A 14,611-nucleotide genomic window follows, 5' to 3' on the forward strand; every position below is an offset into this window, starting at 1 on the left:
TTTTTCATTACCACAGCCATTGTGGACCATACCCCCTTCACTTTTTAGTACTTAAAAATCTCTGCTTTTTCTCCTCTGGAAATGACTCACTGAATTTCTTGTCTGGTTGTGTGTAGTACTCTGCTTGGCAATTAACTCAGCATTTAAAGAAAAAAAAACATACTCTGCTATATTATTTGATAGTAGGGAGAAGGCAGTGGACAGGAATAAATGGCAGTATAAGGCCCAGAGGAATATGTCTGAAGATCACCTATCACATTTCTCCCTATTGTTTCACTCTTCATTTTATTTTTGCCTTGTTCAGCACAGTTTCTTTAAAATATGCTTTAATTTAAAGAACATTAAAGATTAGTACCAAGTCACAGTAATAAATGAGTAATAGAAATTGTGGGCTATAATTTTATCAAAAACCAAACCTTTCTTAGATAAGAATAGACATGTGAAATTAAATTTCAGCATCGATTCTTTTCTTTGCTTTTACTGAGGGAACTAGATACTGTTTTCCATAGTGGCTGCACCAGTTTATATTCCCACCAACAGCGCGCAAGGGATCCCTCTCCACATCCTCACCAACACTTCTTCCCCCTCGTCTTCCTGACACAAGCCACCCTTAGCGTGACGTGATGCGTCGCTGTGGTTTGGATTTGCATTTCCCTGACGATTAGTGACGTTGAGCACTTTCTCGCGTGCCTGTTGGCCATCTGCATATCTTCTTTGGGAAAATATCTATTTAGATCCCTTGCCCATGTTTTAATAGCATTATTTGTGATTTTGCTACCAAGTTTTATGAGTTCTTTGTATATTTTGGATATTAAATTCTTATTGGATATGTGGTTTGCAAATATTTTCTCCCATTCCATATTTTGCCCTTTGTTGATGGTTTCTTTTGCAGTGCAGAAGCTATTCAGTTTGATGTAACCCCACTTGTTTATTATTTCTTTTATTTCATTTGCTTTCAGTGTCAAATCCAAAAAAAATATTGCCAAGACCAATGTGAAGATCATCCGTATTCCCATTTTTATTGCAGCATTATTCACAATGGCCAAAGTATGGAAATGACCTAAGTGTTAGTCAATGAATGAGTGGATCAAGAAAATGTCATATATATATATATATATATATGTATATATATATACACATATATATATATATATATATACGCACATGCACATGCATATATACACAATATGGCATATTATTTAGCCTTAGAAAAAGAAGTAAATCTTGATATTTGCAACAACATGGATGAATTTGGAAGGTATTATGCCGAGTGAAATAAGCCACACAGATACTGCACTGCATTACTGTATATGTGGAATCTGTTTTATAAAAAACTCACAGAAACAGAGTAGAAGAGTGGTTGCCAGGGACTGGGGGAAATAGGGAGAGGTTAGTAAAAGGGTACAAACTTTCAGTTATAAGATGAATAAAGTCTGACGACCTAAAGTATAACATTGTGACTATAGTTGATAATTCTCTTTTGTATAATTGAAATTTGCTAAGAGAATAGAACTTTAATTTTCTGACCAAAAAATAGGGGTATAAAATATGTGAGGTGATGGATGAGTTAATTAACCCAGGGGGTGTCCTTTCACAATGCATATGTACATCAAATCATCACATTGCATACTTTAAAATCTTAATATTGCACTTGTCAATTATGCCTCAATAATGCTGAAAAAAGATTATTTTCTTAATGGCAATATTCTGATATAAATGCTGCTCCTCCCCAGGGCAAAGGTGATTGTTGTTATCACTGCCGTTTTTCTGTTCCCTTATTACAATGGCATGTGTCTGCACAATTGCCTGAAGGGCAACAGTTTTGGTGCCCTTTGCTCCTGATTATTAACATTTTATTTCATAAGAGAGAGGATAAGAGTCCTGATCAACTTCTGCCACTCTTCTGCAGCTGTTATATTCTTCTTCCAAAAGAACTCCATAGGGGAAGCTTGTTCAGGATTCTCCCCAATCGTGTGTGTGTGTGTGTGTGTGTGTGTGTGTATTTCTCTTCAAAATATTACAGTTTTGAGCAGGTTGTCTTTTTGATGACATTCACTGCCTGAGATGGAAGCCCTACTGAACTATATCAAACCAATCTGTATGTTTGTTTCACTTACAGAATTCCAAGGAGCAAAAGAGAAATTCAAAAGCAACATGGAGAAAGGATGCTGAGAGGAGTAGTCTTCAGCTGGGATCCTGGCAGAATGCATTTATATTCATCTCTTTCAGGCCAGTTTAATTCCAATGTAGTCAAAAGCCTACCATGTGCTAGAGACCAAAAAGCTGCAGTTCTGTGTAAGAAACAGAAAGCTAAATAAGCCTTCTTCTGTTCAATCATAGCCTATGTAATAAAGACATTTATTCTTTAAAAAACACAGTAAGTCTATATTGTGCTTACTATTGTAAAGATGAGGTCACTGAAACTGGCATAATTACCAGCTTTATGATCAAAGAGAAGGTTCTTTGATTATTGTTCAGACAATATTTTCATGCATAATAAAGGCATGGTAATACATATTTAATAGGTTGTTGTTTGAATTAACCTACTAGGGAACACAAATAACCAAGCATAGTTCTTAGCGTCTAGGAGGTTCTCAATAAATGGCAATGTTATAATTACTTTTTTTATCACTGCACATATTATTATTATTAACATTACAGTGAGAAAGGGAACACAATCAAAATTCATACCCAGATAGACCTGACTTAACTGATCTCCCATTTAAAATTTTACCCCTTGGTGCTGCCTAAACTGCTGGATGGAAATACGAAGTGCAGCAATTTGATGTATGAATCCTATGAACTGCTCCTACAAATTGGTTGACAACATAGAAAAAGCCAAGATTGTACACTGCAGAAAGTGCAGTAGAATGAAACCATACTGACCAGTGAGAAGCAAAACCTCTTCTCCTTGACTGATGATGGTTTATCATTCCATTAAAAAATGGAGAAAAGTGATAATGCATTTTAAGTGAAATTCTATAAATTAAAGGAGTACAGCTTTTACATGGATCTGAAAAAGTTTTTGTTCATTTTTCTCTCCACTGTCCACCTGGATCACACTCTGTCTTTTAGGTAATACACACTGTGTAAGAGTCAAGCAAGTCAGGCTTCCATGGGTGACTTGATGGTAAAAGTCATCCTCCTTAACTACACACAAATACTGAATATAGAGAAGCATGCTGTGTAGGGCAAGCATGTTGTTAAGAAAGAATGTTGTTTGCTAGGATAAGAACATTTTCCCTTACATGGATCTGTGTACCAGAGAACAGATAAGAGCTTGTTGGTGAACCAAATTCTTAACTTTTTCTGCTATTCAGTTTCACTCATATTCAAATTTTCACCTAGGCAGGAGATGTATATTACTTCCAATCTGCCAGCTGTGACTATTTCCAAATGTTCCTGGAAATCCTTTTAGAATTTAAATAACCAAAATCTAGGGTATTTTCTGTGACCCAATTAAGTATTAAGATTTAAATATACCACAGAGGCTGAAAAAGCATTCAACAAAATTCAACATCCATTCATGATAAAAACTCTCAACAAAATGGGTATAGAGGGCAGGTACCTCAACATAATAAAGGCCATATATGATAAACCCACAGCCAACATCATACTGAACAGTGAAAAGCTGAAAGCTTTTCCTCTGAGATCGGGAACCAGATAGGGATGCCCACTCTCCCCACTGTTATTTAACATAGTACTGGAGGTCCTAGCCATGGCAATTAGACAAAACAAAGAAATACAAGTTACACTGTCACTATTTGCAGATGACATGATATTGTACATAAAAAACCCTGAAGACTCCACTCCAAAACTACTAGAACTGATATCAAAATTCAGCAAAGTTGCAGGATACAAAATTAACACACAGATATCTGTGGCTTTCCTATACACTAACAATGAACTAATAGAAAGAGAAATCAGGAAAACAATTCCATTCATGATAGCATCAAAAAGAATAAAATACTTAGGAATAAACCTTACCAAGGAAGTGAAAGACCTGTACCCTGAAAACTATAAGACATTCTTAAGAGAAATTAAAGAGGACACAAACAAATGGAAACTCATCCCATGCTCTTGGCTGGAAGAATTAATATTGTCAAAATGGCCATCCTGCCCAAAGCAATATATAGATTTTATGCAATCCCTATCAAATTACAAACAACATTCTTCAACGAACTAGAGCAAAGAGTTCAAAAATTCATATGGAAACACCAAAGATCCCGAATAGCCAAAGCAATCCCGAGAAGGAAGAATAAAGTTGGGGGGATCTCGCTCCCCAACTTCAAGCTCTACTACAAAGCCACAGTAATCAAGACAGTTTGGTACTGGCACAAGAACAGAGCCACAGACCAGTGGAACAGAAGAGACCCAGGTATTAACCCAAACATTTATGGGCAACTAATATATGATAAAGGAGCCATGGACATACAATGGGGAAATGACAGTCTCTTCAGCAGATGGTGCTGGCAAAACTGGACAGCTACATGTAAGAGAATGAAACTGGATCATTGTCTAACCCCATACACAAGAGTAAATTCAAAATGGATCAAAGACATGAATGTAAGTCATGAAACCATAAAACTCTTAGAAAAAAAACATAGGCAAAAATCTCTTGGACATAAACATGAGCGACTTCTTCATGAACATATCTCCCTGGGCAAGCAAAGCAAAAGCAGAAATGAACAAGCGGGACTATATCAAGCTGAAAAGCTTCTGTACAGCAAAGGACACCATCAATAGAACAAAAAGGTATCCTACAGTACAGGAGAATATATTCATAAATGACAGATCTGATAAAGGCTTGACATCCAAAATATATAAAGAGCTCATGCACCTCAACAAACAAAAAGCAAATAATCCAATTAAAAAATAGGCAGAGGAGATGAACAGACAGTTCTCCAAAGAAGAAATTCAGATGGCCAACAGACACATGAAAAGATGCTCCACATCGCTTGTCATCAGAGAAATGCAAATTAAAACCACAATGAGATATCATCTCACACCAGTAAGGATGGCTAACATCCAAAAGACAAACAACAACAAACGTTGGCAAGGTTGTGGAGAAAGGGGAACCCTCCTACACTGCTGGTGGGAATGTAAATTAGTTCAACCACTATGGAAAGCAGTAGGGAGGTTCCTCAAAAAGCTCAAAATAGAAATATCATTTGACCCAGGAATTCCACTTCTAGGAATTTACCCTAAGAATGCAGCACTCCAGTTTGAAAAAGACAGATGCACCCCTATGTTTATCGCAGCGCTATTTACAATAGCCAAGAAATGGAAGCAACCTAAATGTCCATCAGTAGATGAATGGACAAAGAAGATGTGGCACATATACACTATGGAATATTATTCAGCCATAAGAAAAAAACAGATCCTACCATTTGCAACAACATGGATGGAGCTAGAGGGTATTATCCTCAGTGAAATAAGCGAGGCGGAGAAAGACAAGTACCAAATGATTTCACTCATCTGTGGAGTATAAGAACAAAGAAAAACTGAAGGAACAAAACAGCAGCAGAATCACAGAACCCAAGAATGGACTAACAGTTACTAAAATGAAAGGGACTGGGCAGGAGGGGTGGGAAGGGAGGGATAAGGGCAGGGAAAAAGAAAGGGGGCCTTACGATTAGCATGTATAATGTGGTGGGGAGCACAGTGAGGGATGTACAACACAGAGAAGACAAGTAGTGAGTCTACAGCATCTTACTACGCTGATGGACAGTGATTGTAATGGGGTTTGTGGGGGGGACTTGGTGAAGGGGGGAATCTAGTAACCATAATGTCCTTCATGTAATTATAGATTAATGATAATAAAATGAAAAAAAAACTACAATGAGATATCACCTCACACCAGTTAGGATGTCCACCATCCAAAAGACAAACAACAACAAATGCTGGTGAGGATGTGGAGAAAGGGGAACCCTCCTACACTGCTGGTGGGAATGTAAATTAGTTCAACCATTGTGGAAAGCAGTATGGAGGTTCCTCAAAAAAACTCAAAATAGAAATACCATTTGACCCAGGAATTCCACTCCTAGGAATTTACCCTAAGAATGCAGGAGCCTAGTTTGAAAAAGACATATGCACCCCTATGTTTATCACAGCACTATTTACAATAGCCAAGAAATGAAAGCAACCTAAGTGTCCATCAGTAGATGAATGGATAAAGAAGATGTGGCACATATACACAAAGGAATATTATTCAGCCAGAAGAAAACAAATCTTGCCATTTGCAACGAGATGGATGGAGCTAGAGGGTATTATGGTCAGTGAAATAAGCCAGATGGAGAAACACAAGTATCAAATGATTTCACTCATCTGTGGAGTATAAGAACAAAGAAAAAAACTGAAGGAACAAAACAGCAGCAGACTCACAGAACCCAAGAATGGACTAACAGTTACCAAAGGGAAAGGGACTGGGGAGGATGGGTGGGAAGGGAGGGTTGAGGGGGAAAAAAGGGCATTACTATTAGCACACATAATGTAGGTGGGGGGAGGCATGGGGAAGGAAGTATAGCACAGAGAAGACAAGTAGTGATTCTATAGATCTTACTATGCTGATGGACAGTGACTGTAATTGGGTATGTGGTGGGCACTTGATAATAGGGGGGAGTCTAGTAACCACAATGTTGCTCATGTAATTGTATATTAATGATACCAAAATAAACAAAACTGAAAAGAAAAAAAAAGATTTAAATATATTTCTGCTAACAAAGTAAGGCTTTTCTCACTTGCTTAGAAAATGGTTGTGATTTGACAGTGTGTGATTCTCACCAAATTCACCTCAGCTTTTCAATTACTACCTGTTATTCTTTCCAAGAATTCAGAAATCTGCTGGCAAAACTGAAATATCATTGTGGCATTGTGGATATTGTGAAATGTCTCACAGGGAGAGAAAACTATTATGAAAGTGGTTGCATTTACTCCCTTCAATCTTCTCAGCCCATCTAGGAAAAACAGCTTGACTCCAAGTAATCTATTTATCAAATGGGCTTTCATTAGTTGTTGATGGACCATCCAAAGGGATTTAATTAAAGCAGTATTTATTGCTGCAGAAAGACACAAGGACAACACTGACATAAATCATGATACAAGAACATAAGCCATTTGAAACAAGGCAATTATTGGTATTACAATGCAGTGCCTCAACCTGGCAGGGCCACCAATTGTTGTGTGAGGGGAAGCAGGAGAGAATAATTGAGTAGGAAGTAGACAAATTGGCTGCTTCCTTCATGGACTGGCCCACATACCTGTTGGTCAAGAAGCACAAAAATTCTTGAGGAACTTCTTTCCACAGTCAGGATTTTCAGCTCTGTGATGTTGCAAACCTGAGTGCCATGATTTTGAATGCTGGTGCAAGGCTAAAGAAATAGCTGATGTCATCACCTTTCTTTGTAATTCCCTCAATATGCAAGCTGTTTAGCTTAGGAAACATTATAAGTGCGATGGAGCTTATGATGTGAATTAGCATCTATGTCTCACTGAAGAGAGAACTAAAACAAGCTGAACACTATCCATGTGCCATACATTTACAACTGTATCTCTATCAAAGTACATGTCATGCCATTCCTTCACATCGTTCAGTAGTGTTTGAATGATTTGCAACTCCATTGTATAGTGTTTTGCCTGAGTATTTCAGCCCCAGGCAAGTTCACTACGGATTCAGTGAGACCAAGAAATGACAACAGAATGTCCTTGGAGTAAAAAGGAGGCTTATACCCAGCTTTATTCTCAGGGCAGTATGTTGAGCACCAGAGTCACACCTGCATCCAGCAGTCTGCAGGTCTGTAATCCATCTCCATCTCCGTCTCCCTGCAGAGCACTGGGTGGGGCTCAGGGACTCAATCAGAAATAGCTCATTGTCTGCGGGTGTGGGAGCAGTAGCCTAACAGTAGGCCAGTTACATCATCAAGTAGTTTGTTTTTTGCTAGTGTACAAAAATGCAATTGATTTTTTGTCTGTTGATTCTGTATCTTGACATTCTGCTGAACATATTAGTTCTAATTGTTTTTCAGTGGCTTCTTTTGGATTTTGTGTATGTAAGATCAGGCCATCTGCAAATAAAAGTTGTTTTACTTTTTCCTTTCCAATCTGGATGCCTTTGTTTTTCTTGCCTAAATGCTCTGGCTAGAACTTCTAATACAATGGAATAGAAATGGTGAGGATGGACTTCTCAGGGGGAAAGCTTTCAGTTTGTCTCCATTAAATATGATGCTAGTTGTGGGTTTTTAGTAGATTCTCTTTTTATCTGGTGGAAATTCTTTTGTATTTCCTCCTCGTTTGTTGCCAAAGTACTGTTTAACAACTTTGTAAAGTAGAATCAGTTTCCATTTTCCAAAATTTCCCTTCTCCCCTCACCTTTCTCCCAATTTGCATTTACTCAGAAATTTTTTATTGGGCCTATATTTAATAATAGAGTAGTTTTAAGAAATTACTCAAGAATTTAATTGTCAGGTAGGGGATTCTCTCTACCCACCCTTTGCAGGTGCTAGAATTTCTCTCTCTTTTCCCCTTCTTTCTCAGTATGAGTTACTAATAATTTATACTTACTGTAAAGCTAAGTCATTGCCTGAGGGGGACTGCATTTCAAACTTTTCTCTAATTGATGTGTGAAAGACATTTTGTGGTTAAGGAACTTCAGGCTTCTGTAATAATCACTGAGGCTGCCACCTACTCTGGTTGAGGAAAATAAACTGATAGTTGATATGAATCATCTTGAGCAAAATGGTAACAGAAAAGCTCCTTCAGAGTGGTATAGAGTAACTTCAATATTAAGTTCGGTTTCCTGTCTGTTTATGTCAGTTAATTTTCGGGATCAACCTCTTGAGCTCTGAGTTTGGGTGACATTCAGCCTGTTAATAAATAAACAGTGGTATGGGTGAGGTAGGCAAACCAGCTCTGCTGCCTTAGAGAGGTGCTTTACTTACTTACATCCAACTTTCTCTCAGAAAGGATTTAAGGCCACTTAAATCAAGTGATGAGGAAATTGGGCCTCTGGAAAGTGAGGGCCACAAAGACGGATGCACCAGATCTGTTTGGGGCATGTGGACTCCCTGCCTGGGCTCATGGGAGACCCTAGCCACTCCTGGAAGTAGATGCTACTGCATGCTAGCCAGGGAATGTGGAAGTGGGGGTATCCCCTCTTCACATGTCTCTGCTGAGGTGAGGCTGACTTGCATCTCCTGGTATAGTGACAGTGGCTGCTCTCTCAAGTCCCACAAGTTAAGCACATGCCTGCTCCAAAGCCCTGAGGGGGAAGTTGTGAAGTATAAGATGTACACAATTCCTCCAGCTTTGTGCCTCCTGCCCTTCCCCAGGCATCTATCTGTCTCTTAGGGTACAGAACATGCCTAGCACATGGTAGATAATAAATACTTGTTGAGTGAATGGATGGGTAATTATAAACAAAAAGGTACATGAAAGGTACATAGCTAAATTTTCCAGTGACAATTTAAAGCAAGTAATTAAAGCAATCTTTCTAGAAAATCCTGGAGATACAGTAGTGGGAAAAAGAAATCATAGACACAACCTCATAATACTGGTGCGAAGACATTAAATAAAGAACAACACAAATATATGATTACAGACCTGGAATGGGTCAGCTCTCTGAGAAGAAAATTTCAGTGTACATTGACCAGGTTTTGGTCAAGGGGAGATGGACAAAAGTGAAAGAAACCACTTCCAGACTTGACCCTTGAAAACATCCGTTGGTATCCTACAGCCCTGTCTGGTCCCGGTGTGCCTACCTTGTAGCTATGTGTGTATTAAGGGTTGAATTATGTCCCCCTAAAAGCTATGCGGACATCCTAACCACTGGTACCTATAAATGTGGCCTCATTTGGAAATAGGGTTTTTCCAGATGTAATCAAGTTAGGATGAAGGTCATTAGGGTGGGCCCTGATCCAGTATGGCTGGTGTCATTAAAGAAGAGGGAAATTTGGACACAGACTCTCAAAGAGGGGAAAAGACCACATGGAGCTGAAGGCAGAGATGGAGATCATGCTGCAGTAAACCAAGGAACACCTGAGGCTACCAGAAGCTGGAGGAGCAGAAGAGGATCCTCCTGTAGAGGCTAAGGAAGGTGCACAGGCTTGCAGTCTTGTGGCCTCCAGAACTGTGAGATCAAACATGTGTGCAGTCCAAGCCTGCCAGTTTATGGTACTTTGTTAGCACAGCTGAGAAAAACAAACAGTGTTTGCTGCACAGAGCAGTTTCTAGATAGAGGAGCAGCCTGGCCAGTGTTTTTCAGCACCAGGCAATCCTTCCTGGATCTGACATAAATCTTACATTGTGCAGTTTAAGCTCATTTTCTCTTTTCTGCACTTCTTTAGTTGATAAGGGCCTCTTTCATCCTGGATTAAATTGCAAAATACTTTGCCCAGGTGTCTGTCAATGCTCCTTCTGATACCTGAGCCCTACCTGGGGCTCCAGGGAATACTGAAGGGGAGACCAGATAGGGTGACTCAACATAGAGTGCCCTGTAGCTGTGATGCCTCAATTCAGGTGTCTGCCATCTCTCATGCTGCCCACTGGCCACCCAGGGCTCCCTGAGGACTCCCACCTCTGATGGGAGTGTCTTTATAACCAAAGAGACCACATGTCCTGGGCTGCTGTTCACTGATGCATGTCTGTTGTCCGCCACTATTTTTAAGAGCACCCATTCCTTTTACCTTCAATGGTGTCTTAGATTGCTTAATAAAGTATATGATCCTCTTATTTATAGGGTATGAAGAATCAGGATGATGGCTCTGACCTCTAAGCCCCACACACTAATGCAGCAAACAGAAAACAGACTCAGCAGAGAGTACACTAGGCTCATGCTCTCCAATATGCTGTACACATGTGGCTACTGAGTACTTGATATGTGGCCAGTCCTGAGGTGTGCCAAATGTGTAACATGCTTTCCAGATTTCAAAGCTTAGTACAAAAATAATGTAAAATATCTTGTTAATAATTATTATATGGAAATAATGTTTTGTGTATGTCAGGTTAAATAAATGATGTTTATTAGAATTAATTAGTTAAGACATAACTAGAATTAAAATATATTTAGATTCTTTTACTTGGTCATGTGGCTACTAGGAATCTTAAAATTACATGTGTGGCTTGCACTGCATTTCTCGTGCACAGGGCTGCTCCAGATCCAGTAGACTGGTCCTACTTTTGATTTTCATTTTCCTTTTCTACATTAATAGCAACTGCCAAAGAGAGGGTAGTAAAAGTTTCAGGCATTACTCCTTCCAGATGGCGTTTGCCTGGTGACTGTGGCCATTGGAAGTGCCCAGTCCTTGCCCATCCAAGGTGGGAAATACACTGCTCCCCAGTGAGGAGACTGGAGTTGTAGAAATCCAGCGCTGCTCTCTGTGAGCTCAGCTGAGATGCCAGCCACAGAGGACCTCAGGGTTCCCCTCTGTGAAGACTGGTGAAGGCATGGAACTAGATGACAATTAAAGCCCCTCTGAGGTCTCTCTAAAAGGCCTGGACTAACGGCTGAACACCGGCCACTCAGATATGCACCAGGTCAGTGGAGAAACATGATTTAGGAGAGGCTGCCTCTCAAATCAGACCATGTGTGTGCTTCCCCTGCTCCCCATCAGAGATCCCCTTAAATCCAGAACACCATCAGTTACAGCGATGGCCGACTCGGAAACCAGCATGTAGATAAGAAAATGTGTTACATGTTAATGATAATCAGGATAAACAAAAATACATAGGATTGGTATGTGCATTGAAATTCAGGGATGATGAATCCATTATAGGTCATTAAGATAAGTAAAGATTATTTTAGAGAAAAAATAGCCTTCCCCTTTGCCAACAATGTTTTTCTGGAAACCACATATGAAGAACGTTGTAAGGTAGATGGAACTTTCCCGTAACAGTAACATTGGAGTTGAAGTTTCATTTCTGACCAATGACTCCACATCGTAATAATCATAGATACTAAACTAATAACAGTGTATATATAGGGTCAATCTTCCCTGGAGGTGTTTCATTTTAAAAGAAAATTGATAAACACAAATGAATTTCCAGTTTGTGGCACATGGCAGGTAGGTCAGCTGAGGGCAGACTCTTGGCAGAGCTGGTTTCCACTGACCCTTACCCCCTCAGGGCTGTTGCAGTGCCCCAAGAAGGCAGGTGAACTGATGTCAGAAAGCCAGTGTGCTGTGTCTGAGGCTCACCCTGGCTTAGCAGATTATCTAACTGATTTCTGGAGGGGCGGGGAACAAAGTTTTGAAGAACAGGATGGAAGCTAGATCATCATGGAGGCTCTCTGGATGTGAAGATGGAGCACAGATGAACCAATTGCTGGGTGGCCAGGAGGCATCTGGGGGATGTAGGCCAGCAGAAGGAAGTGGGGTTAGTAGACCAGTGAGGACCCAGGGACAGAGAGCCTCAGCAGCTCCTGGGAGAAGTATTATAAGTAAGCATTTCCAATCACAGCTGGTTATTGAGCTTTACAGATAAGCTATCACTGGAAGCCATTGAAATCTCACCTATTTTTCACAGCTTATCAACTGCTTTAATATGTAAGAACATGCAGCCTGTCTCCAACCAGAGGCAGTTCTTTGCTCTACACTAATGCAACCACAGCAATGTGACCCACTGATGTGGATCAAATCAAAGCAAGAGATTAAACCTCAAAACTCATCCTTCGTTTAAGGGTAAAAGCTACCAGGCACTCAGTGTGGACCAGGAAGCAGAACATGCTACCTCAGTCCAGCCTACTGCCACCTGTGGAGGTGACCCCGTGAGGTGACCAAAGGGAGGGGCCACACAAAGCTGTGAGGGCAGAGCTGGGATTTGCTCTTGGTGTTGTCTGGCTTCAAATGCTGGGCCCTCAGCTCTGCGTCACACTGCCTTCCCCCTGAGAGCCCGGACTATCACAGCACTGGCAGTCTGGGGACAGAGGGAGCAGCTGCATCTTTCTGACAGTTTGGCTCACTGACCAAAGCCAGGCACGAGCTGACTCCGCCAGGCCTGTGTGAACCAGCCACTGTCTTGCTATGAAGCACGTTCCTCTGCGCCCTGGTTGGTAATAGAGTTATGTCTTCCATGAGGCCGCACCTTTCTGTCTTTCCTCTTTCCTAGGACTCTGAGAAGGGCATAGAGGCTTGAGTGAGGGGATTTCCCCAAAGGCATTTCCCATGCCTTTGAAAAGGCTCCGTATTTCACCAAGAATAGGATCTTAGCATCTGACACAAGTGGGAAATTCAAATATAACTTACGGGCAACACTTACTTCCATCGAACACTTTAATTCTGATCCCAGCCTGGAAGGGGTCTGTCACAGCTCTACAGCAGGACCGCCAGGTGCAGCTCTCCCTCTCGAACCCTGGAAGGTCAGCACAAGGCCTCACCACTCACACTGCCAGACGGACGGAGTTCATCCCAGCACTTCAAGTCACCTCACGTCCCTTCAAGCCTCACAGCCGGCGTGCCCTCTCAGGACACTCTGCTCCTCTCTGAAGGAGAAAGCCCCTTCATCCAGCCCCTTCGTGTACCTCACAAACCCTGGGAAGCTTCCTCGTTCATGCCAGCTCCTGCTGGCTCTGCAGAGGGAGGCGCAGGCCTGACCCCAGGTCACCCAAGTGTTTCCCTGGGTGACCCAAACAGTGCCATTCAGTCCAGCTCTGCCTCTCAGCTCCTCCAGCAGTGCTGGGGGCAGTTTTCTCCTGAATACCTGCAAGCAAACATCCAGTACAAATCTGGTTTCCTTTTGACGATACCCCAGGCTAATCTGTATGAAGACCATCAGGGCCTTACGTTACCATGACTTTAACTGTGCCGCCCATGACATCATTACCATTTCCTGGCTCTGCCCAGCACAGCACATCTGCTTCTTTCTTGGTGCATTTTCCATATCCTAGGGGTCCCCACTCTAACTGACAAAGCTTCTTGAGTGTACCAAAATTCTCAACAGATATTAATCTTTGGGATTCAGGAATGAGAAATAGTAATTCTCAGAAATTCCTAAAATCATAAGCTTCTATATATTTTTTGTGACATTTGTTGACATGTTTTTAAATGGTGGCTACAATAAAAAACAAGGAAACATAGGCTGATTTCCTTATTTATCCAATGAAAATATTGTCCATTTTACAAAGAACTATAACCTACAGTAAATAGTCAAACACTGGAAAATCCAAATAAATACCATAGGATGATATTTGTATAATGTAACATTCAGATCTCCCAGCAAAGTTAACAGCACTACACTCACATGTCAAAATTGCTGTTTAAGGGTATATTTTGCTTCCAAAGTCAAAATTGCTGTTTAAGGATACATTTTGCTTCCAAATTTACTGTTTTTATAACCCCACTCATAGCATTTGTATAAAGTGCACTTCCTTTTCTGCAAAAATAATTCACCATTAGCAGGAAATGGGCCATGAACACACACACACACAACAGCTATTTGTGTGAGACTGACTGAGTAGGTTGTAGTTGCATCTCTCCTAAGTGCTCTTGTCCTAGTTTCCAGAATGTCCCTGATCCACTGGCTCAGTTTCACATTGCTTCATGCTCTTGCTTTCAAGACGTCAGTGGACTCATGACCAGTCTTGTCTCCTCGTTAATGAATGTTACGCTTTACAAAACTGAAG

At 40.8% G+C, this 14,611-nt stretch overlaps 1 protein-coding gene across 1 annotated transcript in view; it reads right to left on the reverse strand.

Annotated features, from left to right (window-relative positions):
- Positions 1 to 14,611, reverse strand: part of NME9 (NME/NM23 family member 9) — a 152,366-nt gene that overhangs the window by 69,256 nt on the left and 68,499 nt on the right. The window lies entirely within an intron of this gene.

This window comes from Manis javanica, chromosome 3 (genome assembly GCF_040802235.1).
Source record: "Manis javanica isolate MJ-LG chromosome 3, MJ_LKY, whole genome shotgun sequence".
NCBI lineage: Eukaryota > Metazoa > Chordata > Mammalia > Pholidota > Manidae > Manis > Manis javanica.